Source organism: Sinocyclocheilus grahami, unplaced genomic scaffold, assembly GCF_001515645.1.
Source record: "Sinocyclocheilus grahami isolate Dianchi unplaced genomic scaffold, SAMN03320097.WGS_v1.1 scaffold568.1, whole genome shotgun sequence".
In the NCBI taxonomy this organism is placed as follows: Eukaryota; Metazoa; Chordata; class Actinopteri; order Cypriniformes; family Cyprinidae; genus Sinocyclocheilus; species Sinocyclocheilus grahami.
In genome coordinates this window covers 665,348-691,178 of record NW_015505747.1, presented here as the reverse complement: position 1 = coordinate 691,178, position 25,831 = coordinate 665,348, and the positions used below count along the sequence as shown (strand labels likewise).

General features: G+C 36.0%; 1 long non-coding RNA gene across 1 annotated transcript; it reads right to left on the bottom strand.

The window, feature by feature from the left end:
• Window positions 1–5,496: 5,496 nt before the first annotated feature.
• LOC107556450 (uncharacterized) lies at window positions 5,497–25,328 on the bottom strand. Its single transcript, XR_001605284.1, has 3 exons — window positions 25,255–25,328; window positions 9,616–9,699; window positions 5,497–5,785 (listed from the first exon to the last, which is right to left on the bottom strand). It is a non-coding gene; the product is annotated as an uncharacterized lncRNA (long non-coding RNA).
• Between the last annotated feature and the right edge of the window lie 503 nt (window positions 25,329–25,831).

Here is a 25,831-nt window from a genome sequence, read left to right as displayed (position 1 = left end):
AGCTCTGCAAGTCAGCCTCTATTAAAAATGACAAGATCAGATGTGCACACACACACACACACACACGCACTCTCCGATTGTGGAAGGGTGGTGTCACGTCACCTCTCTCCTCAGACAAGTTCCAGAATACATCATCATGCCAAAACACAGCTCATTAAACACTATTAGCCAGTCATTTCAGCAAATTAAATCCCCTCTCGACTCCTCTTGCTTAACAAACAGCTCTGGGTCAAAACCAAAGGGGGGGAGACTCAGGCAAATGAAAGCAGGCCTCTCATAATAATAGCACATCTGGGACAAACAGACATAATGTGATGTTGTTGTTAATGATCAGAGGTCGAGATTTGATTGTAATTACTTAAAGAGGCTCCTAATAGTGATAAAGTGCCTGTAATGGGCTCAAGGCGCTTGTGAAAATGTGTCCTAAACGATGATCATCCTAGAGGCATTACTGATGAAGAAAATCAGATCAACACATTAATTGAGATCAAGCTGTCGACATTTTACACAGGGGACAGAGAGGTGGGCATGAGGTACGATTCTGATTGGTCAATCACATAATCGAGCAGTAATATTTCCTAATATCAGTCACTTTCCAGGGCAATACTATATATGAGATCACTCATCCGGGTAACTGAAACTGACACTACTTTCATGTCTCATGTGTACTTGCTCTCGTTCACACAAGTACAACTAGTCTTCTTGCATTCATTCATTCATTCCTCCATTCCGCTTGCATTTCAGTTATCTCTGTATTAATATTACTGTAATATTGCTGCAGTTTTTGTAAAATACTGAAGCTAGGACAACTGTTTTGTACACTGTAATGAACTATTTTTCATTTGCAAAAGCTTTCCAAATTAGTCTGCAAAACAGAATGTGTATTTACATAAATGTATTGCTAAATTATATTTTGAAAGACTACTGTTAGTTGGGAAAACACATGGGGAAATCTACCATGTGGTCCAAATGAGTCTACATTGAAAAACTCGAAAATAAATAAAACTAAGAAATACAATTTTATGTAAGATTTGTATTAATGTTTTTGAAATGCGTCTCTTATGCTTACCAATGCTGCATTTAATTGCAGCAAAAATACAGTAAAAACAGCAATATTGTGAAACTGTATTACAACAATTTATGCAGTGCATTGAGGTTCAGTAAAAATAACCACAATTTTTTGCAAATAATCAGAATAATGAAAAATCGCATGTAAACAGGAGTGAAGCGGTTTGCTTGTGTCATGTAAACACCTTATTGCGAATAAGCAGTGTCGGCTCGTCGGGGGAGGCAGGGGAGGCACAGCTTCCCCATAATTTTGAGGTGAAAATGGGAGGAGGATGATTTAATGTTAATAAAATTCACAATTCATTTCAGTTCATGTCTCAGAATGTGTATTTTTTGTTTGTAATTTCACAGTTGTAATACCATAACGTGAAAGCGGCGCTTTTCTATCGCGAATGTGCCAAATCTGCTGATGTAATTACAACCGCTAATGATAGAGAAGGGGAGGGGGAGGCCGGGGAAGAGCTGGGGCAAGTTCAAGCTCAAACCGATGTTTGCTACGGTTTCCGGTTTGAACGACATATTTCCTGGAAACGGTGTGCAACAGGTTTTGAGATGCGTTTTCTCTTGTTTGGTGGGTGTGTCAAACATGTCAGCCCAATCAGCAGCAGCATGTATATAAACCACACGGTATTAAAGAGACAGCTCGCACAATGTCAAAATAAATTCACAAGAGCAAGTATATTGTTTGCACATGTTTATTTACATTAAAGGCAAAATAACTAAAATAATAAGAGCACAAGTATAGATCTGGAACTTCTTTAAGTCTGTCTAAATATCATTTAGTAATTGCAATGCCTTCTATTGTGTGCTAAATACTGATTAATGTAACATAAAAATACTATACATATTTATATATTTTGGTATTGTATTATGGAGTGACACTTTAATAAACTTTTCTATACCCCTCTGATTATATAATGGTAAATATTACAATATCATAGCACAACAACAGTGATCAGCAATAATGATAAGTAAATTACGTGATATTAGTTTGAACGTCTGCCGCTGCGCTGATAATGTACCAAGTACTTATGATGAGTAACGATATTGAATATTTGATTGCCAACAGATTTACCAAGCTGTCATTCAAACAGTATATATATAAATTTAGGGAAAACAGCCTAAGCTGGATATAGGCTACAGCAGTCGGCTTAATTATATGGCGCAACAGGCAGCTCTCTTTTAACACAGACTTTTAAGAAGGGATGCACGTTTGCTTCAAGTGATAGGCCAGGTAAGTGAAGTTATAATATCTTGCTGTATGCATGTCGTTTTCTTTATGTTTTCTGACTAAAAGCAACCAAAAAGCCATTTTAAAGTGGTTAAGCAAATAATAATAATAACAATAATCGGGGATCCCAGACCAATACAATTAGTGTGCCTCCTCTATTTTAAAACCCACGAGCCGCCACTGCGAATAAGTCCTTCACATGTGCACAAATAATGTGATTATATCATTGTTGAATAATAGCATTAAAGGGTTAGTTTACCCAAAATTGAAAACGAAAATTCTGTCATTAATTACTCACCCTCATGTTGTTCCAAAAGAGGGTGAGTAATTAATGACAGAATTTTCATTTTGGGGTGAGCTATCCCTTTAATATAATTTAAAAATAACACTCTTACTGACTTCAAATTTTTTAACAATAGTGGAATTTCAACTTGGATCAGTATTTCATTCCGCTGTATTTATTCAGTTATTCATCCATTCATTCATTTATTCAGTGAGTGGTCATGCAAATAAGCAAGATAAATGTACAGTCAGCCTGACATTATTGCAAAATAAACCCCTTGAGAGCGCGACAAGTCCAGATCACTCTATCAGGGTTTATATTGCAATAATGACCGAGTGATGGTACAATATTTCTTCACATATCAAACACCTTAATGGCTTTTTCATTAACAAAGGTCTTGGGAATTAAGATCAATGTACAGTTGTTCCTTTTCAATTGTCTAATCAACCATAGAATATTGCAATTTACATAAAACAGCAGCTGCAGAGGGTTTTTTTTTTTTTTTGAGTGGCGTAAAGGCCAGCGCATATCTGAGAGTATTAGGGAGAAAATGAAATGAGAGACAGAGAGAGAGAGACAGAGAGGGGGAGAAGGTTATGTGCCCAGAAAGAAGTAATTGCACATCAGAAGCTGACAAAATGGTGTTTTGATACAGCAAAATTGGCAGCTGAAACTTTCTCTGCATACAGCTTGTACATACAGATAATCTGAGGATTCAGAGCCTCCGTGCTGCACACACTTCCAGCACTGGCGGTTAGAGGAAATGCTTTCTGAAATGATTGCCAATGTCATTGACATCTAATGTCAGGATGGAGCAGAGAAAGCTGACCCAGCTGTTTCACCAGTCAGGAAACAGACACTTTCCACAATTAATCCTCAGCACAAATACAATCTCATGTGCATTTGCAAAAGCTTTCCAACTTAGTCTGCAAAACAGAATGTGTATTTACATAAATGTATTACTAAATGATATGTTCAAAGACTACTTTTAGTTGGGAAAACACATGGGAAAATCCATCTACCGTGTGGTCCAAATGAGTCCACATTGAAAAACTTGAAAATAAATCAAACTAAGAAACATTATGTTAAATGAGTCATTTTGAAGAATAAGAAAGGTTCTGCATTATTTACAACTAATCATATGTGACATTAAGCATGTGAACTTTGTATAAAAGGTCAGATTTTCTTGCTTTCATTCAAGCACAAGTTGCTCTATGGAACTGTCAGGACAAAAATGGAAATGTATTCATGCATGATTCATATTCAGACTAATATAAAAAAGTCAATATATTCTAAGTGAATACTTGTAACTGTATAGGGCAGGGCTCTTGCTTGTCCTGTGGAGTTTAGCTTGAAATCTAACTAAATATACCTGAACAAGCTCATTAAGGTGTTTGGAATTACTTGCAAATTACAGATGGGTGGGTTAAATTGGGATTGATTCTGAAGTCTACTGGTCTGGCCTTGACAGTGAATAGGAAAATGAAGAGATATAAGGATAGGAACAAAGGAGTGAATAGGAACAGGATATTGTAAATGTGTTTTGGGGGGGAAAAAGCAGATGACCAGGTTTACAATTCATGTTAATTTTCCTATTAAATTGTTATGCTAATAATGTCATTTTGAAGGGGAATAAGTTACAGAGTGATAGTTTTTTACTAGTGATCTTAGGCTTTTGAACCCCATCTATATTACAGGACTATTCACCATTTCTAATTCAACCTCAATTATGAAGAACATTTTAACATTCATATACTGAAACGCGTTCATTTCTTTTTCTGTTTTTTAAAAATGATTGTCAAACCTCAGTGACAATTTAATAGCTTGCCATCCGCGGAGCCGCACAGAAAGAAAATATAAATGACATTAAAAAAATGAAACTGAAGAAAAAGACAGTTATTCTGTATGTCATGCAGACGGTGTGGGAAAACCCACACCGAAAAAAGGATTCTTGTATGAAAGCATTTGGAAAACATGTCTTTAATTATTTACAAAGCTTAAAGGAATTGTACACCCCAAAATGAAAATCCCTTACCCAAACGTCCTTCCAAACCCATATGACTTTCTCCATGAACCACAATCTTTTTGAAGATTATCCAAGCCACTCTTATCAATATAATGAAAGTGAATGAAGACTGTCAAGCAACAAGCAACAAGGTGTCTGGACCATAAAAGTACCATAAAACTATCAAAAAAGTAGTCATATAATAGCTTTGTGTGACAAACAGACCAAAATTTAAGTCATTATTCACTGACAAATTTACGATTGTTGGATCTTTTCAATAAATTGTTTGATCTTTTAAAAGTTTGAGGGCTCTAATTTCCATGTATTGCAACTGCATGAAAAAAAAATCACATTATCAAAACATCTTTTGTGTTTCAGCCTACTGAAGAATCAAAATGGATTTGCAACATCAAAAATGCCAGAATTGTCATTTTTAGGCGAACTACAGTATTCCTTTAAACTAAGAGTTCACCCAAAAATAAAAAAAAGACATTTTTAACTTCATTTCATATTGCTTCTGGCTAAAAAGTTGTCAATCTATAATATTGCTGATTCCAATGAAGTAGTAATCTTGTGTCAATCTTTTTTCAGACTTATTTACTGGAGGAAGTGTTATTTTATGGACTGTATTTTTGCCAGAACTTCACAAGATGTTAATTAATGGATTGAATTCCTTGATTATTATGTCAGCTATGTGGACTCTCATTTTGATGGCACCCATTCACTGCTATGGATCCACTGGTGAGCAAACGATGCAATGCTAAATTTCTTCAAATCTGATGAAGAAACAAACTCATCTACATCCTGGATGGGTGGGGTGGGGGGGTGGGGAGCAGAGCACAAAACAACAGAACACGAGTAACACAAACAAAACACGAGTTACGGTAAGACAGATCACTCTAGCCCAGCTCAATCTCTTTGATAAAGTGCATCTCAGTGGTTTAATTTTCAATGACGGAGAAATATTTTTAGCTTGACACAAAGAGGAACAAATGTCCCAAAAATAAAACAAAACGGGCGCCACGTCAAGGGATTCTAAAGTGATCTCACATCAATAGCTCAGGAGCTGTCACAGAGGGGCATTTGTTCTGGAACTGGGAGGATGAAATGATGACATTCAGGGGCCCGTTTCGTGAGATGATGTCTGGAGCCACCCGCCTGACACCTCCATAAATCAGAATGACTTTGCAGAGTCACACTAATGGAGACAAAACAGAAGATTAATACGTCTCAAGGTTTTGATAAAGGTTAATTTGGTAAAAGTATGCATCCGTTTGAAGCAATTACCAGCCACGAATGGTCGGTACCTGCAGAATTAGGGTTGCCATGGATACCTGCGGAGCAAGTAATAGGAATGTTTCCCTGCATGACAACATCTCAAATTTATTCATCTTTCTTTTATTTACCAGTTCGAAACACACAAAAAAGAGGCTTTTAAAGCGAGACAACAGACCTGGCCTGTGTGTTACGCTCATGAATGCAGTATCAGTTCTCTCTTCAACATTCTGAATAGCAGTGACCACGTAACCTCAATATATATCTCCTCTATACATCTATGAGACACAAAGGCATAATGACAGGATGTTGCACTGGAACTGATATTGCAACTGATGCTGATGAGGGATCCACTTCTGATTTCTGCATGGATAAGTTTGCAAACACAACAGGTCAGGTCACTGCAATTAACTGCAATCTTAAATCATTTTGAAAAATGTTTGCTCAAGGAAAATTAAATTTACTCTGCTGAAAAAAAATAGGCTACTTTAAACCATCTTAAATCAACTAATTTTAGATGAGTAATGGTGGTCTGTTACTGGTTTGATTATTGTTACAGATAGACCAGCCTGACGAGTGTAGCCAAATGGGTGACTGAATAATGAAACAATTTACTCTAAATGTATCATTTTGCTATGAAGATTTTGACCACCTCAGCATTCTTTCATTAAGAAATAGTTCTTTTGATCAGATCAGAAACTTATGGAGGACCGAACCTGCAGAAATAAAAAAAATATTGTTTGCACATTGGACTAATCTGGTTCTTACTGATTGATTCAGTCACAGCAGTTAAAGGTTAGGTCACATTTACCATTTTCTGCAGAATTTTGTTTCACATAAAGGAGAAAAAGTTCCCCATGCAGATTTTGCTTGCGTTCAAACTGGTCACACAAATTTTTGCCCACAAATGTTGCTAATGTGACCACACTTTAACAGCCCATTAGTGGTAAAGATTTTGTGTAAATAATTCAATTTCATTTCATTTATCCCACAAAGCTATCGTACAGTATCAGAGGACTTAAAATATAACACAAGTCACATGGACCATTTTAGGATACATTTACGATGTGGTCTGGTCACTTTAGCGAAATTTCACAGGACAAAGGTCCATTGTCAATAGTGTAGCAATGCATTAAGCACCACTCACATGAAAGTCACTTTCAAACCAAACAGCCAAACAAGTAATGTGGCGAATTTGAACAGGAGCAAAGTCTGCATGGGACCGTTTCATCCTCACACGAAACTCCCGAGCGTGTGGATTCCTATTGAAATTACTGGATTTCACCAAGCAACAGTATATGTGACTGCACCTTTATAGTGCTGCTGTGTCTTATTCCAGCAACTAGCAAAAAAATAGAAAAAAACAACAACCATACAGATGCAAGAAATATAAAAGAAAAAGAGAAACAAAGACAGATGAAAAAGTTCAACTGATCATTTGAGGAAATATCACTTTAGCTGAATGTCTACATACATTTATTTATTTATTTTTTTGGTACAGATAAATTACAAAGACAGAGAGATGGCCTTTGCAGAGATCTTGAGTTTACAACTGTGTCCAGAAAATAAAGTATAGATGAAAGTTGTTTAATATGCTACTTGAACATCTCTGCACACACAAAAAAGCCTTGTGTGACAGACAGACTTGCCAGATGTACTGCAGCATGACAATAAATAATCTAGAGACCAATTACTTGTGAATGAGGCCATGGGTCAGACAAAACAAATGTATCCCCACAGGACAAAGAACACGAGACATGTCCACATCAACACGTTTCGCCTCATCTGTTCCTCCTGGGCAAAACACAAAACCTCCCAAGAGTGTTACGTATCCGGCCCATGAACTTCCGTCTGCTAGACAGCAGAGGTCACCCTTTCCATTTTCATTGACTCTCGCACTACACACTATTGCATATCATCCCGGACTACATATCCCATCATTCATTGCACTGATTGCACACAGCACTGATTGCACACAGCTGTTTCATATCACTCACTCACTATTTAACACTCATTCTGATCCCTTCCCTCGGCCGAGTATTGTATGCGTTTATCACTCTCTTAGCGATAGCTACTCTACGGAGCCTGTTTCCCTTCGATAGCCTTAGCCTAGTCTTGCCTTGTCTGTTTCCTCATCTTCTGATTATTGCCTGTGTACTTCGGATTACCTCTCTCATCTTGCCCTGTTCAGATACTGTTTGCCCCTGCCTGGACCTTTGCATTGTTATTGGATAACCCCTCGTGTCAAGCCCTCTGGATATTGTTAGCCGCTTATCGACCACGCCCGTTACTCTTCTGTCTTGCCCTCATTATACCTGTTTGCCATTGTTCGACCCTGCCTGTGTTTCTGACCTCTTCTGTTTTAATAAAGCTCACACATGGATCCGCACATCTCATGTCTCGTCAGCCCTGTTACAAAGAGGATGCAAAATAAGCTGTTTGTTCACTAATATAGGAATGTGGGTACTGTATTTGTCTTTGGGAAGTTGCTATCAAATGCTAAATTATTCTCTGTGAGACGTCCGGGCAGTCAATGTTCACTGAGTGGGAGTTCTTGAAACGAAGCAACAGAGAAACTTTTGTCAGTAGGAACAGGAATTTGAACCTTACAAACAGGAAAGGAGAAATTGTTTTTAAAGGCTGATTTCATTTATTGCTCGCTAGCAGATTACTATGAAGAGAACTGTAATTCTACAGACTTTGTGACAATCTGGTTATCCAAATCTGAAAACTTTTCATTTCTAATTCATCTAAAGTATAAAAGGAGTTTAATGAGTATATTAAGATAGGAAATGGCGAACTCTGAATTCACCACAATAAAATGCAGAGTCCAAACACTTCAAGACACTAACCAGAGCTGTGATGTTAAAGCTAGAAGAATTTAATAAACAAATAAAAAAATTTCAACCAAGTGGATGAATTTTCTATATAATTTTGCCATCATTGTATTCAAGGAACATTCAAGAAAATACAGTGTGCAATAACATATATGGAAGGATGTCAACATGTGAACTAAAGCGATTAGTATCAGCACAAAGGATTCCTAGAACATCATATGAGGTTTGCACGCAAGATTATACAAGCGACCGAGTTCTGAAGTTCTTCCTTCCGCTCACTGGAAGTGCAGTACATTATGTGTTACTTTACTTTATTTAACTGACACTTCAAAGCCACTTAAAGTACACACTGTGTGAAGACCCCAACAGGAGTCTGAGGTTAAGTGCCTTGTTCAAAAAATAAAGTCATCATAAAAGATCTTGTAAACTTTCTGCTGACAGGTCACCATTAGCCAGGTTTGAAAATTGAAATGATGGGCTTTGACTCGCGAGCGCAGATCTTGAACCACTGTATCACCACCATGACGGATTTGATTTTAACAATGCGATTCAATTCAGTGTTATATATGCTCTATTCACTGACTTATATTTCATCAGACTACTCTCGAAGCTGCTTGTTTATTTCAAATTTTATCCGTAAATGGATAAAAACAAATAAATCTCATGCAACACTTACACAGTTTTGAGAAACTTGTCAAGGTGATTTTTAATTTGCTTCAAAGCCTTCACAAGAAAGTCCGTCCTCTAAAATGGAACGACATGTTCCTGTATAATACTATAAGTTTATGAGAGGTTGTTACAAGTCCTGACAAATGCTCGTCACTTTAACTGATTTGCCTTTTATGCACTATATAGAAAGAGGCCAGTACACAAAATTTTCACATTTTCTTTGATTTCAGCATTAAAAAAAAAGTACCTTTTTAGATGTTTTATGTTCTATAGATTAGCATCTGCTGGACATGTGATCCAAACCTCAAATTCTGTTGGCCTGTCTCCACCACTGAAAAAATAAAAAATGAAGACATGTCTGTGTACATTCTATATTGATCAATGACAGCAATTATTCTTCAAAGGATAATGAAATATTCAAGCCAAATCATCCACACATCCCCACACACACACACACACATAATTTCTTTAGCGAATCAGGCACTAAAACAACCCAGACAGCATTTGAAAATAAACGGCACTATTATTCTTAGTGAGTTCCCCTAGTGTGTTTAACGTCTTTGTTTGAGTATCATGTATCCCAGTGATTGAGAAGTTAGCGTATTATATATTTATTTAGTCAGTGCAGCTGTCCTTGTCCTAACCTCCCTCGTGGGAATGTCCTGATGTTTGTGACATTTTAATAACAAGGCTATTTTAAGACATGTTTACATGGATTGCTCCCAGTCTGTTTCACTTTGTTCTTCTTTTGGGTTTGATCAATTTTTTTCAACATATCTATTTGCACAGCAGTACAACACTCTTCATGTAACGTCTGTCTATAATTACATACTGCCATATATTTTCTCCAGTAGATAATAGTACGCTGTCAATTAGATATCAGAGATCTCATTTTAATAAAATTCAATCACTCCCACAAATACATTGCAGGTGCAAAATTGATCTTCTTTCAGCTGAAATATTAATCACTGTACTTTGTAAAATACACTGACCTTTACAAAAAACAACAGAGCTTAATTAAGTTCATGACACAAACCCCATCTCAAACACAGTCCTTCTACTTCAAGAAGTGGTTGTGTCTCTCTGTATAGGTCACCAATTATTAAGTATTAACACTTCTGAATAGCATATACTACACTTTCTAGTGATAATGCATTTAAAAAAAATCATTAAAAAAAGTCATTGAGGTATGTGAACAATAACTAGTTTGCAGAGTGATGCATGCGCATTTCTAACTGAGGCCATTACAAAATTGTGAGTAATATTGTTTTATTGCATTATTGGTATTGCAATATTTTTATAGGTAAGCTTACTGCAGATTCACATTAAGTGAATAATTATTCTACTTTGAAAGCAAAACAAAAAATGCAGACCACTACTCTTTGCAGACTACTAAAACATACACTACCATTAACCCTTTTTAAAATAAATGTTAGCAAGATTGCATCAAATTGATAAAATAGTAACAGTACAGACATTTATAATGTTATAAAAGATTTCCATTTCAAATAAATTGTTCTTTAGAACTTTATTCATCAAAGAATATTGAAAACAAAAATGTATCATGGTTTCCACAAAAATGTTAAACAGCACAACTGTTTTCAACATTGATAAGAAATATTTCCAAATTAGCATATCAGAATGATTTCTGAAGGATCATGTGACACTGAAGACTGGAGTAATGGGAATTTTATTTTTAAATATATTATATGAATTTTAAATTGTAATAAAATTTCACAATATTACTGTTTTACTGTATTTATACATGCAGCCACGTGAGAGCATAATAGACATACCAAAAATTATAATAAAACAAGTAAATAAAAACTACCAACCCAAACTTTTGAATGGCAGTCCATCATTTTTCCAGATTGTTATATAGGCTATAATTAAAATTAACTAGACTGCTACTTTTGGCTAATGAATGGAAGTGACCCAACTGTTTGCTCTCCAAGAGTTTGGAGTGGGCCCAACATTTATATACGCAGACACAACTATCAGACATGTGTTAACACAATCTGTTAATTCATTGTAATGATATTAATAATTCCCTTAATCATGTGACTGGAATTGCTCAATTCAACAATTAAATAAAATATTAAATAAAATTAAAACACTGACAGACACTTTACTCATCTCAAATTTAAGCCCTTGTTCTTCTGGTTTTTCAACTCCGTATTTTATGTTGCGTTCAAGTCCTCCTGGGACGTTCGTACTTACAAGTTGACAAGTCGTAATTACGACGTCAGGTGGCGTTCAAGTCGGTTTAGTCGGCACAAGATGGCGGTGTACCTTCTTTTAATAAATTACAAGAAAATACAACAGGGTCTGTTAACTCCGCTTATAGAAAATGAAGAGCAAAGAATTCGCATCAGGTGTGTTTTGCATTTTTAATATTTTTTTTAGACCAGGATCCCAGTATAACTGATTTTCAGCATCAACAAATGCTAAAATACAGAGATTAAAAAAAGCTGTTAGCTAAATGCAACATGGCAAATCAAAAGATTTTTCACCTATAGGTGCAAAAATTATAGCATTTTTTAAACTTGGATTTCATTAACTAGCTGCGTAACAAGAACATGACCAATTTAAGTTTAAAGGACAACTAAACTATCAATTTAAACAAAAATTTACCGTCAACTACAGACGTTACGTTGCATCCATCGATTCTGCCATGTTTCTCATTGACACTCCCCAACTCAGAAAATTTCAAGTTTCCCACTTGTAATAACGGCTTTGTGGTGGCGTTCATGTGCGTTCAACTCGTAAATATGGTCTATCCGACATGACTTGAACGCACCATTATAGCCTACAAGACAGGTGGTCCAAAACCATTAGTGCGCCTGAAAAAGAAAGCAACTTCAAACAGAATCGTTTCAAGCTTTGAAGTCTAGTTATAGTTAAAAGAAAGACCAAAAAAGACAAGACGTTCTCTTAGTGGTTATATTCTAATTTCACAGTACTTGTGCAGAGGCCTTAGAAGATATCAGATGAACTACCTACAAAAAAATCTTAATCTATTCTCATCATAACCTATTTTACGAAGTTCGATTCTTCAGTAGAGAGAAGTTTATATGCATATGAGGAGGTTCCTAGACACCTCTCGCAGAGAACACCGGCCCGTGGCTATACAGGGAGCTGAATGGATTAAAGTTCAAAGGCAAGAGCCAGGGATTACTCACAGATTCAAAGTCTTCAAGGGTGCAGTGCAGCCCCTGAAAACGACAAGATTTCACCATGTCCCAGAGGCGGTGAGCGGCTCGATCATACAAGTCCTGCCAGTCAAACCTGCACAGGTTGCGCTCTGGCTCTGTGATGTTGAGTCGCGGCACGTACATGTCGCCCATTTGGCTGGCACGCTTACTGAGGACGGTGTCTGCAGGAAGGCCCCAAATCCCTCCAATGTGCTGCAAATCACAGTCTGTGAGAGCGGACAGCCGGACTGGGTTCATGTTGCACAGTGTAACAGCGGGAAAGTGAATCTCGCTTCTCTCCTCATCTAGTTGGGTGACATGGTGGTATTGGAAATAAAAAGTAATAGAGCTGAAGAAATAGTGTAGGAGGAAGCCCAGTGATCCCAAGATGGACAGCAGCCAGAGCGAGTATCTGATGGAGCCCATGTTTGGCTGGAGGAGGTTTTGGATTCCATGAAGAGAGGTCTGTTCCGCTAATGCTCTTAGATATGAAGGGCGAGTTCTGCCGGCTTTCGTAGAGTGTGATTGTTGGAGAGCTTCGTCCCACAACCTGTATGAAACAGCTGCCATTGTAAAAACGTCTGTTGGAAGCCTTGCTAGAAACTGAAGAAGCATTGGTCATGAGCCTTTTATAGATCTCGGAGGTGGACTTCACAGTCTAATCTACAAATATAATCTAATTTGAAAACTTTTAAATGCCATCATCTACATTACATACATTTATCTCAACGAGATTTCATCTACAACTTCCTCATTAAGACTTCTCGCAAGCAAGCAAAGAGAAAAATGAGTCTGAACTCTTAAAAGTTAATCTTCACAGTGATTGTGATAAGACACACTGGATGCTGTAAGATACTGATTTCCATTACCAGTTGTTAAAAACAACTGATATGTTGACATAGGTTTCTCTCATCCAAATGCTTTCTGTTCTATTGAAATTATCAAATAAAGCAACTAAATTTACCACTATTACTGTATATACGCATACAAACAGATGCAGTTTTGCAACGTTTCACTCCACAAGCATTAGATTCTCAATAGCTCATGATCAGGTAAGCAATGACAGTCTAAGTCATAGTAATTACATTTGTTCAACCAGTTCATGTAAAGGGACAGATTGAAAACATTTAGTGAGGCTTTTAGGTTGTTGTTGTTTTTATACTGCTGCTCATTACTATATTTATGCATAAATGCACAGTTATGCATAAATTAGTAAATAGCTTTCAGTTATATTATGGTATCTGTGATTTTTCCTTCACTTAAAAAGCCTGAAAAATACTGTAAAAATGTTACAGTAAAAACCTGGTTTAAATTGATTACTTTACAATACAGGGTAAACAAACTGCAATTTGTTAACATTAAATAGTATGTATTTTAAAAAAATCTAAATATTGTCAAACTATGAACTACTGTATAATTTATGTTGAAAACAGTAAAACATCTGACATCATATCTTATTTAAATAGCCCATCCATAAAACAATATTTTAACAAAATAACAGAAAATGTAACATAAAATACCCAAAAGTGCATTACTTATAACAAAAGTAATAATTGTTTCTTATTACTTTTGTTATAAGTAATAGAGCGGACAGCCGGACTGGGTTCATGTTGCCCAGTGTAACAGCGGGAAAGTGAATCTCGCTTCTCTCCTCATCTAGTTGGGTGACATGGTGGTATTGGAAATAAAAAGTAATAGAGCTGAAGAAATAGTGTAGGAGGAAGCCCAGTGATCCCAAGATGGACAGCAGCCAGAGCGAGTATCTGATGGAGCCCATGTTTGGCTGGAGGAGGTTTTGGATTCCATGAAGAGAGGTCTGTTCCGCTAATGCTCTTAGATATGAAGGGCGAGTTCTGCCGGCTTTCGTAGAGTGTGATTGTTGGAGAGCTTCGTCCCACAACCTGTATGAAACAGCTGCCATTGTAAAAACGTCTGTTGGAAGCCTTGCTAGAAACTGAAGAAGCATTGGTCATGAGCCTTTTATAGATCTCGGAGGTGGACTTCACAGTCTAATCTACAAATATAATCTAATTTGAAAACTTTTAAATGCCATCATCTACATTACATACATTTATCTCAACGAGATTTCATCTACAACTTCCTCATTAAGACTTCTCGCAAGCAAGCAAAGAGAAAAATGAGTCTGAACTCTTAAAAGTTAATCTTCACAGTGATTGTGATAAGACACACTGGATGCTGTAAGATACTGATTTCCATTACCAGTTGTTAAAAACAACTGATATGTTGACATAGGTTTCTCTCATCCAAATGCTTTCTGTTCTATTGAAATTATCAAATAAAGCAACTAAATTTACCACTATTACTGTATATACGCATACAAACAGATGCAGTTTTGCAACGTTTCACTCCACAAGCATTAGATTCTCAATAGCTCATGATCAGGTAAGCAATGACAGTCTAAGTCATAGTAATTACATTTGTTCAACCAGTTCATGTAAAGGGACAGATTGAAAACATTTAGTGAGGCTTTTAGGTTGTTGTTGTTTTTATACTGCTGCTCATTACTATATTTATGCATAAATGCACAGTTATGCATAAATTAGTAAATAGCTTTCAGTTATATTATGGTATCTGTGATTTTTCCTTCACTTAAAAAGCCTGAAAAATACTGTAAAAATGTTACAGTAAAAACCTGGTTTAAATTGATTACTTTACAATACAGGGTAAACAAACTGCAATTTGTTAACATTAAATAGTATGTATTTTAAAAAAAATCTAAATATTGTCAAACTATGAACTACTGTATAATTTATGTTGAAAACAGTAAAACATCTGACATCATATCTTATTTAAATAGCCCATCCATAAAACAATATTTTAACAAAATAACAGAAAATGTAACATAAAATACCCAAAAGTGCATTACTTATAACAAAAGTAATAATTGTTTCTTATTACTTTTGTTATAAGTAATGCACTTTTGGGTATTTTATGTTACATTTTCTGTTATTTTGTTAAAGTATTGTTTTATGGACAGGCCACTTACAATTAACTTTAATTCATCATGTGGCTTTCAATTTTACCACCTGCATTATCATGGTGGTTCCCAGTATAAGGTAAAAAAACAAAAAAAAGCAGCTTTTGGTAGATCCAGATAGATTGGTATATTAACATTACATCACTTAATGAAATACACAGTAATTTTTTTTTTTAAATATACATGCACCAATATGCAATGCCAGAATACACACACACACACTTCAATGTAGTTAGATTATTTTTGTTAGTAGCTTGTAGCATAGCTAACTTTTTTTCAAAAGTGTAGCTTGGCTGTAGCTTAAATTACAATTGCATGTAGCAAAGTAGCTTGCCCAAAACTGCAAAGTGTCTAGCCTAATGCCCCTTTCTTTGCACTGATATAGATAACTAGAACATGGTAGATCCAGATAGATTGGTATATTAACATTACATCACTTAATGAAATACACAGTAATTTTTTTTTTTTAATATACATGCACCAATATGCAATGCCAGAATACACACACACACACACACACTTCAATGTAGTTAGATTATTTTTGTTAGTAGCTTGTAGCATAGCTAACTTTTTTTCAAAAGTGTAGCTTGGCTGTAGCTTAAATTAAAATTGCATGTAGCAAAGTAGCTTGCCCAAAACTGCAAAGTGTCTAGCCTAATGCCCCTTTCTTTGCACTGATATAGATAACTAGAACGGAGGCTTACGGATCGATAGTGTGATTGACAGGCTTCTTGGAAACATGCTGAGCTCATTTAATGAGAGAACCACACTGTTTGCATGTGGGATTTGTTGAACAGCACTTTTGCCAAGATGTAAAATGCGTAGGCAAGATGATGAGAGCGGGCATTTAAATCAGTTTAAATTCATACTTGATACATGCACCAATATACATCTTCAGAGCTTTCACCCTGTGGCACCATCATGCTCTGATGACAATGATTCTTCTTGAAGTCTGAAACTGGGTGCCCTCCGGCCACCTCCCACACAGGAAGACAGCGAGTATGATGTCACTCCCGCTGGCACAGATTTAAGGACAGCTAGAGTACTCCAGGTCTCTCTCTACCTGACACTTCCACACACACACACACACACAATGGGGTCCAAAAGTCTGAGACCACTAGCAAAAAATAAAAAACAAAAAAAAGATCCTCTATTTTGCATTATTTTTTTTAATTGAACAAAAAAATAAATAAAATTTTCCCAACAGTTTAAATCGCTGCATTCAAAACTGTCTAAATGTGGTCTGAAAAGTAACTCAAATATTAACTCCTTGTTCAATAGGATTGTTAAAAGCTTAATGCAACTTTTTCTTGGTTATACTTTAATTTTTTCTAAATCCTTTTCATTAGGCCTAATTTGGTTTTATTTATTATTAAAGGAATAGATCACCCAAAAATGAAAATGAGCTAAATATTTATTCACCTTCAGACCATCCAAGATATGGATGAGTTTATTTTTCATAGGAACAGATTTGAAGAAATTTAGCATTAAATCACTTGCTCACCAGTGGATCCTCTGCAGTAAATGGGTGCCGTCAGAATGGGAGTACGAACAGCTTATAAAAACATCACAATAATCCACAAGACATTAATTGATGAAGTGAAAAGCTTTATTTGTAATACATTTTTTTTTTTTTACTTCAAACCATTGCTTCTAGCTAAAATAGTCCATCATTTCATAAGTCCATAACCCAAAATATTCCTTTTTTGGGGTGAAATATTCCTTTAATCCTGTTTAGAAAAAAACATTTATTTTCACGTTTAAATGAAAAAGCCAAGATTTCCAAAGTGGACATTTTTGGTCCTCACTATGTACAGTACATACATGTATTTTAATCCATGTGAATCTCTCTACAGCAATTAAAACTGTGAGTCACAGACAGCCTTTTACTTTTCATCAGTCATCAGCCTAAGAGTGAGAAAAGATTCTTTCAAATGTAACTGTGGAGAGATTTACACTTACATACTCTTCAAAGACAAAAAGTGCATACAGCATTTGTGTGCCAAATACCAAAGCATTTACCTAAAGATAACATAAGCACCAAGGCCAGACAAGTGGCAACAAACTGCGACAACAACTTAGATACAAGTGGTGTTAACTATTCTTAATATTCCTTCAAACGCATAACGTGGTTCAGACAGATGTGTTCTATACCAACATGGAGTCAGACCTGGATGCAAACTTTGGAATAGAAATTCATGGAGTCAGTAATAATCATTAACTGACTCCATGAATTTCTATTCCAAAGTTTGCATCCAGGTCTGACTCCATGTTGGTATAGAACACATACTTCTGTCTGTCTGTCTGTCTGATCCACTGACACATTTTCATTTCATTGCATTTAACATGGAATTAAGTTTCCGAAAACATTACATTCAGTTCACAATTAAGTATATGTCTGTACTAATTTCCCCTTTTAAAAGCATGCTAAAAGTGTAGTTCCTTTTTCACAAGGGTCATTAGGAAAGCCAACCAGATCCATTTGAATTTTCTGTCAAATTTGCCTGAATGCAATCTGTAAATTGACTGTTTGCAAGAGAATTTGGTAGAATTGTATACTCTAGATAGAGAGATGTTTAACCAAAGTGTTATTTAAAAAAAAAAAAAGCACCTGTAACACTTTGAGCATAAAGATCAAGCTGCACTGAGTTGTCGAGTAAAGGAGGTGTGTCCTCACAATGTGACCCGTAGAGGGTTCATCTTTTAAAATCTCCACAGAAGGAAGTTTTCTTTTACCCTCGTCCGAGACAAATCAATCAGACCACAGCAGGCACAATCTGCTTCCATTTTCACCACAGTGATTGTTTCAGAATGCTGCAGCTTTTTTACTCTCAGGTGCTAAATCCTTTGACGGTTGTGGGCGCACTTCTCTCCTCTATGATTTGAGGTGAAGTAAACAGCTAATGGGAGCCGTGCTGAAGTCAGAATAGCACACATAGTGGAATTGATCCCAATCTTCCCCAGAAGATTGACAACACTGACTAGACCCGGTGAACAAGCCGAGGCAGCAATTTTTTCCTTGTCTGTCTTTTTAAAATACTTGGGCACTGCCAAACATGGCAACTGTAGGTCGGGGCAGATCAAAGGTCAAAAAGTTTATAGGCCTGGCCTAGTCAGTAAAACACTTTTTTTTTTTTTTTTTAAGTAAACAATATAATGTATGTAATGCACATGATAAAAGACAATGCTTGCATCTGCTCATTTTAAGGAAAGTGGTTAATATAGGGATTTTTGCCCCACTATTGACTACTAGTCTAAAATCAACACTGAGTCACAATATTTTGGAGAGAGTTTCTACATTTATAGAGAGGTATAATATATAATAATATCAATATTTCAATATTTATAATGCACCATATTACATTTATATGCAAGTATAACTTTTTTTTTTTTAAATAGTATAACAGAGACCCACAAATGAACTGCAGGCAAAACTACAACAAAATGCTAATAAAAGTAAGAATGAAAAGATGATACAAACCATAAAAGCGTATGTTTACCCTAAAACCGCTTCAGAGCCGAGGCAGCAATTTTTTCCTTGTCTGTCTTTTTAAAATACTTGGGCACTGCCAAACATGGCAACTGTAGGTCGGGGCAGATCAAAGGTCAAAAAGTTTATAGGCCTGGCCTAGTCAGTAAAACACCTTTTTTTTTTTTTTTTAAGTAAACAGTATAATGTATGTAATGCACATGATAAAAGACAATGCTTGCATCTGCTCATTTTAAGGAAAGTGGTTAATATAGGGATTTTTGCCCCACTATTGACTACTAGTCTAAAATCAACACTGAGTCACAATATTTTGGAGAGAGTTTATACATTTATAGAGAGGTATAATATATAATAATATCAATATTTCAATATTTATAATGCACCATATTACATTTATATGCAAGTATAACTTTTTTTTTTAAATAGTATAACAGAGACCCACAAATGAACTGCAGGCAAAACTACAACAAAATGCTAATAAAAGTAAGAATGAAAAGATGATACAAACCATAAAAGCGTATGTTTACCCTAAAACTGCTTCAAATTTGTTTGGCATTACAGTAACTGCATCAGTGACATGAGTAGCAGGTCATGGACCTCAGAAATGGCTTTGAGATATGATTGTGTAAAAGTGCCAGCTTTCATCATGCAGCCTGAAAGAAAATCAAAGCTGATTCTAATTGCTGCTCCACCAAACCACTTTCATTCTTAGACAAACTCCAGCTTCATTGCAGTGGATTCTGCAGTGTGGCCAATCCATTGAGATGAATTTCCACTTTCTACTTCGCATACAATCAAATCAAATCCAAAAATATACATGTAATGGAAAGAAAGGAATGAGGCCAGCATGGTACTAATATTTGAAAGATCAGAGCAAGAACCATGAATAACAGTCCACAGAAAGAGGAGAAAGAATAAATGTAGCCCGTATGTTTGAATCAGTGCAGGAATTCAAGGACATTTAATTAGAGCTTTTAGCCAGCGTAGTAAAGAGCCAGGATACGGAGTCATTTATACCTGTGTCAGATTCATAAGAAGCCCTTGTCACGCTGTTGACAGCCCATGACATTATGCCAGTTACGAATAAAAGCTGTCGTGAAAGAATGAATCTTAATTGCTAGCTATAATCGGCTGTCTCGGTTTATGCCAAATTGCTACATTGTTTTCATAATAAACCAGGAGACCAGGCTGCATGTTCATTGGAGAACGATAATGATTTTTTAATCTGAGACAATTTGCCAATGTTCCCTTTACACTATACTGTAGTAATTACAATTACCCATAGCAGGGATAAGCAGAACTATCATCATATTTAACTCCTTATCTCTCCAGATAAGATCACAAATCATGCTCCTGGGGTAATTAGCTGCCTGGATTAATGAAACTCCACTAATTAATAGGCCTTTGTCAGTCTTCAGTGACAAAATGATGTTTTACCTTTGACAGCACTACACTGCTGCAATCCCCAACGTGTGATAGGCCAGAACACAAAGGACGGAGGAAAATAACGCATTCAGTTAAGTACAGCACTGCGGCACTTCCAGACTAACAACCACAATGCAGGCGGAGCCAAATTACAGTTTTTGGTGTGTTCACACTAAAGCTTTAGATCCAGATTAGCCTCCATTTGACGTCAGTTAGTATGAAAACAGCAGGAACTGCTCTGGAATACCATTCATGTGATCTGCTATTGGTACAAAGCAATCTGGCCTAATTTGTGGGAAAAATTTGAAGACATGCGTTTTATTACACGGCTCTCTGAAATGCCGTCCTGATTGGTCAGTTGTGACATTCCGAGGTCAATTATTCCCTTATAATAACGGTTGTCAATAGCAACGCTTCATAATTACCACTCATCCGGGTATCTGAGGTCGGCGCTTTTTCATGTCTTTCATATTTTATTGCCGATGCACTTGTTCTCTCGTTTCATTCAAACACACCTAGTGCCATGTTGTGCCTCAGTTGTTGACTGTATTTACTCTAAAATTAAACTGAAGGACATCAGTAGTAATACTGGGAATATGACAAATTGTTCAAGAACAATTGTACACTGCAATGGAGTATAAGAAAAAAAATATTCTCAAATCAATTTCATGTGCCTGTCATTATGTGGAAAAAAAGCTGTGTAATGGCAATATGACTGGACATTACCCCTTATAAGGGGTCCATATCTCGTTTCTTCAGATAGGCTCCAAGCTGAACTGTTTTTCTTTGCAGAAGCTTTGTGTTTAATGAGCAAAATGCGCTAACTTAAATCAATATTTCGTGTCTAATTATTTACTTATGTGGCAAGTAGCCATGTAATAAGTAGGAGACTGCATATTAAGTTGGTTGTTATCGCAAAATAAAGACCCCTACCATTGTGATTTATTTTGTGATAACCTTCTGCAAGTACATTATCCCTAATATATAATAAATATAACACATAATCTGAAGCATTTCTCATTGTTGATTGTGCCTTTAGACATGTGCAAGCTGTATTCTGTGTGTATGTCTACATTTTGAGTGAAGTTAAGTGAACACCACTTTCCATTTTCGGCACCTTCTCCTCCTGAGTTGTTACCTGGCTACAGCAGTAAACATCTGCCGCTAGTACTCAGGGTGGCACTCGCACTGATGACGCAAATGTACCTAAATACAAACATTTAAAAAGAGACCTGCAGGGCAGAGAGAGAGGAGTAGAATCAAAAAGGGTTCAGACCAAACAATAAAACAACCTTACTCCTGCAAGCTGCAGAAAGGTTTCTTTTATCATTACTAAAAAGGCAGCTCAAAGCCTGTGAATTACTCCCCTCCACCATCTGTCTACAAGTTACACATCTGACCTTTATTGCTGTCTGTGTACTGTACATTCAGTTTATAAATAACTCCCTGTGTTTACATTAATGACCCACCAAAACGCACTATGTGGTCAGCCAACACCACAGTAGTCCTATACGTTGTTATTTTTAGTAGTCCTCATAGAGGTACTTTTCCTGCAATATCAGCTAAACATCCCAAGAACGCAAATCATTCTACAAAGGAGATGACGACTGTTGGAATTTATTACTGTACTTTGCTCATTGCACAAAGTAATATAATGAAATAATGAATTCTCTCATTCTACACTGTTAAAATATGTGCGCACAAAACCAAACTGATTTATGTTCATATCTATTAATGTGTAAAAATGCAGTCTCCTTATTGTGTCCTCGCTGCAAAACAAAGGTTTGACATCTCTTAACTTCAGAATTACTTCACTTAGACATAAATAAATATAAATGTAAAAAATTGCAGAAGAAAACAGATATAACTGTTCAGTCTACTGGTTGGACTAACAGATATGTAATATCTGAATTTAGAAGCACTTATGAATGAAACAAATTAATGATGAACAAACATACACTACTGTTCAAAAATGTGGGGTTTGTAACAACTTTAAATGTTTTGGAAATTCTTCCATGTTTACCAATACAAAAATACAGTAACGGTAATACTGCTGAATGTTCATCAGCATAAAAAATACAATAACAGTAATATTGCTGAATGTTCAGCAGTCACGTTCACTGTCACATGACCCTTCAGAAATCAATGCTGGTTTGATGTTGAAAACAGTCATGCTGCTTAATATTTTTGTGGAAACCAATAAAAAAAATTTCAGGATTCTTTGATAAATAGAAAGTTTAACCGAGCAGCATTGATTTGAAACAGAATTCATTTGCAACATTATAAATGTCTTTACTGTCATTTTTTATCAAATCAATGTGTCCTTGAATAAAAGTTTTTTAAAAAAATCCACAAACATTTTAATAGTAGTGAATACATAATAAATTGTCAATATATCTATAATTGACAAAGTATTTTGGATCAAATGCCACCGTGTATATTATGTGATTTATATTATACTACAACCTTTTCGGTCATCATTTCAACCATGTGAAGATACTGCATGAACTGCTGATAGTACAGTATTCTATATTAAATGTACCAAAATGCGTGTCTTTGTTTGACACCTTTGCAGTCACTTCTTGGCAGAATGATGAGTCAAAACTGTGGTGCAAAGGATTTTCAAAAGTCGTGGGAACTCTGTATAACTCTAAAACGAAAACAATATATGCCACATGGAAAGCTGACATCATCTTCAATCAAATAATGTGGTACTGAGAGACCTGTCCTCCGTTCAGTCAAGATTTACATTCATCTGATACAGGAGTTTCTCTCCCCATTCACACTCTGACTTGTGTTTTTACACGGTTTGTTTCAGGCTATCAAGACATTTCCTCTCTGGAGAAGCATCTCAGAGGAACAACAGGACAAGGTTGACTAAAATAAATATATATTAAAAAAGTCTAATAAAATCTCCAGTGAGATGTACCCGATTCATTTCATGCTTGAAAGTCATTTGACAGTCTAAGTGAACAGTAGCAAAAGGGTGGCTGTGTTCAGGTGGCAAAGCATAGGGAACCACATCATTGTCAAATAACTCAAAACATGCAGTGCTCTGCCAAGAATGCCATTATACAGCCTGAGAACAGATCCAGAATCAAAACGTTACCTTTAGGAAACATTAGAATGATTGTTAGTAATGGAACAGCTTTGCTTTTAAAATCATTCATATCTGTCTTGTCTCTTTTCATTTGCAGTAAAGCCCACAGCTGCATATACAATTAGATAAGTCAAACTTCTTCAAATGTTGGTCTTTTCATAATCTATCTGAATGTAAGAACTGGCAAATAAAGTTTTTCTAATTTCTATTAGGGAGACATTGGACAAAGCATGATGGCAGATTTGCTTGGATTTAAAAAAAAAAAAAAGAAAAGTTTTTTAATCAAATCAGAGATAATCAAAAGAATAATAATACAATAAAATATATTTGTAATCATTACATACACACATATACAAATATAAAATCAACAAAAGTATTACTATTTCTTACAAAAAGCCTTATTTTAATAGGTTTCACAACAGTGTTCCTTTTCTGTCAACACACAACATCAGATATTTACAATAGCATTATATATATATCAATATTTAAGAATAATCGGTTATCGGTATCGGCCAAAATTTTCATATCGGTGCATCCCTAGTAGTTTCACTTTCATAACGAAACACAGCGCCTTCACGACACGGCGGCGGCAGCAACAATACTACAGCGAGAATAAAAGTTACGCCTTCTTTCTTTGCGTGAACATTTGGGCAGCGTTATTCAAATCTTCCCACATTGTGACGTAGACATGTGGGGGCGTGTTAGAACGAGCCATTTTAGGTAGGTGTGGCTGACTCTTAACTTTTATAAAGAATATCTCTTTGGATTTGAGACTTTAGTCTTTGCAACTTTACAGATCTTCTTTATGCACCAAGAGCTTGTAACACTCCAAAGAGAAAGGAAAAATTGAAATCGCATTATATGACCCCTTTAAGTTCTTTAATCAGGTTCCCAGTGCATCTACCAACCAAGGAAACGTGAAAAAGATTAACCCAGTAACTTTGTTTTGGGAAGCCTTTTTCCGCAATATGTCTCCTTTAACAATAACAACACTATAGTATTCTCACTATTCCATACCTTTTGTGAACTGTCCCTTTAAGAATAATTGTATTACAGCAAATTTTTAAGACATTGTGTCAGGCCAAAAAGCAAGAACTGCTTCTAATTTTCTTTATCAAGCAAATTTACCGGAAACCTGAGAACACCAGCTGAGACTGAGGAAACATATGAGTATTTCTACACTCTTATATTTTGTCTAGTCTAGTCTTATGTGTATACTAGTCTGTTTATAGAGACTTTACAGCAACCTGCCTCTTCAAAGTACAGCTAGCAGCATTTCTGCCTCATTGAATGCAACTACTTGCTTTGATATTATCTGAAACTGGAATGTCACTCGAAAGGTCATCCACTGACATTTGTAATTTCTTAAACAACCGACACAATAAAACTAATCTAAATGTGCAAGAAATGGAACACAGTCTGAACCCAACTATACTGTTAAATGTTGTCATTTCTCCTCCACGCACTTTCAAAATGCACTGGTTTTATCCTCTCCAAGCCCTGCTAAGTTTAATGAGTCAGAGAGACATTAGTCATCTCATAAACTGATAAGTGATCACAAATGGTCAAGAGCACTTGGAAATCCAATATTTGCTTAGTTCTGCTTATGTGCATCAAACGACACCCAACTTTCCAATCAGAAGATATGGAGATAGAGCATGATCAAATAAAGCACTTACCGAAACAAACTCAATCAAGGAAGATGGCCGACACTTTGACCTTTTCTACAGTGTGGGTTGGATCCCATAGCCTGTTCCTGCCTTATCAAAGCACAGAGCAAACATACATAGATGGTGAGGGCTTTCCACTGCAAACCGGGTTTAATCTAATTCTTCCACCTAGTCATCGGCTTCTCTGCTATTTCAGATGTAAACCCAGTTCGGTTTTTAAACTTACACTTGTAAAATCACACATTCTGTTTCCCCTAGAGAGAAGCTAGTGTGTTTGCTGCACATTTAAAAGCCATCTGATTAATTATTCAAGGGTATTATTTTAAGCATTCAATCTATTTCCTGCATCAGCGGTGCTGATAATGGGTCCCGGTGGAGTTGGTGAAGTCATGCATGCATATTCCTTGTTTATTCCACGCTCACCTCATAAGAACTTCACAGATGTACTGTACCTGGCACAGAAATCAATGCTCACAAGGGTATTAGAATACATTCAGGGAACAATTTCACAAACAGATTATTATGAGAATTCAACTAGCAACTTCAGCTATGTATATTAGTTTGAGGCTTTTTTGTTTTGACAGTT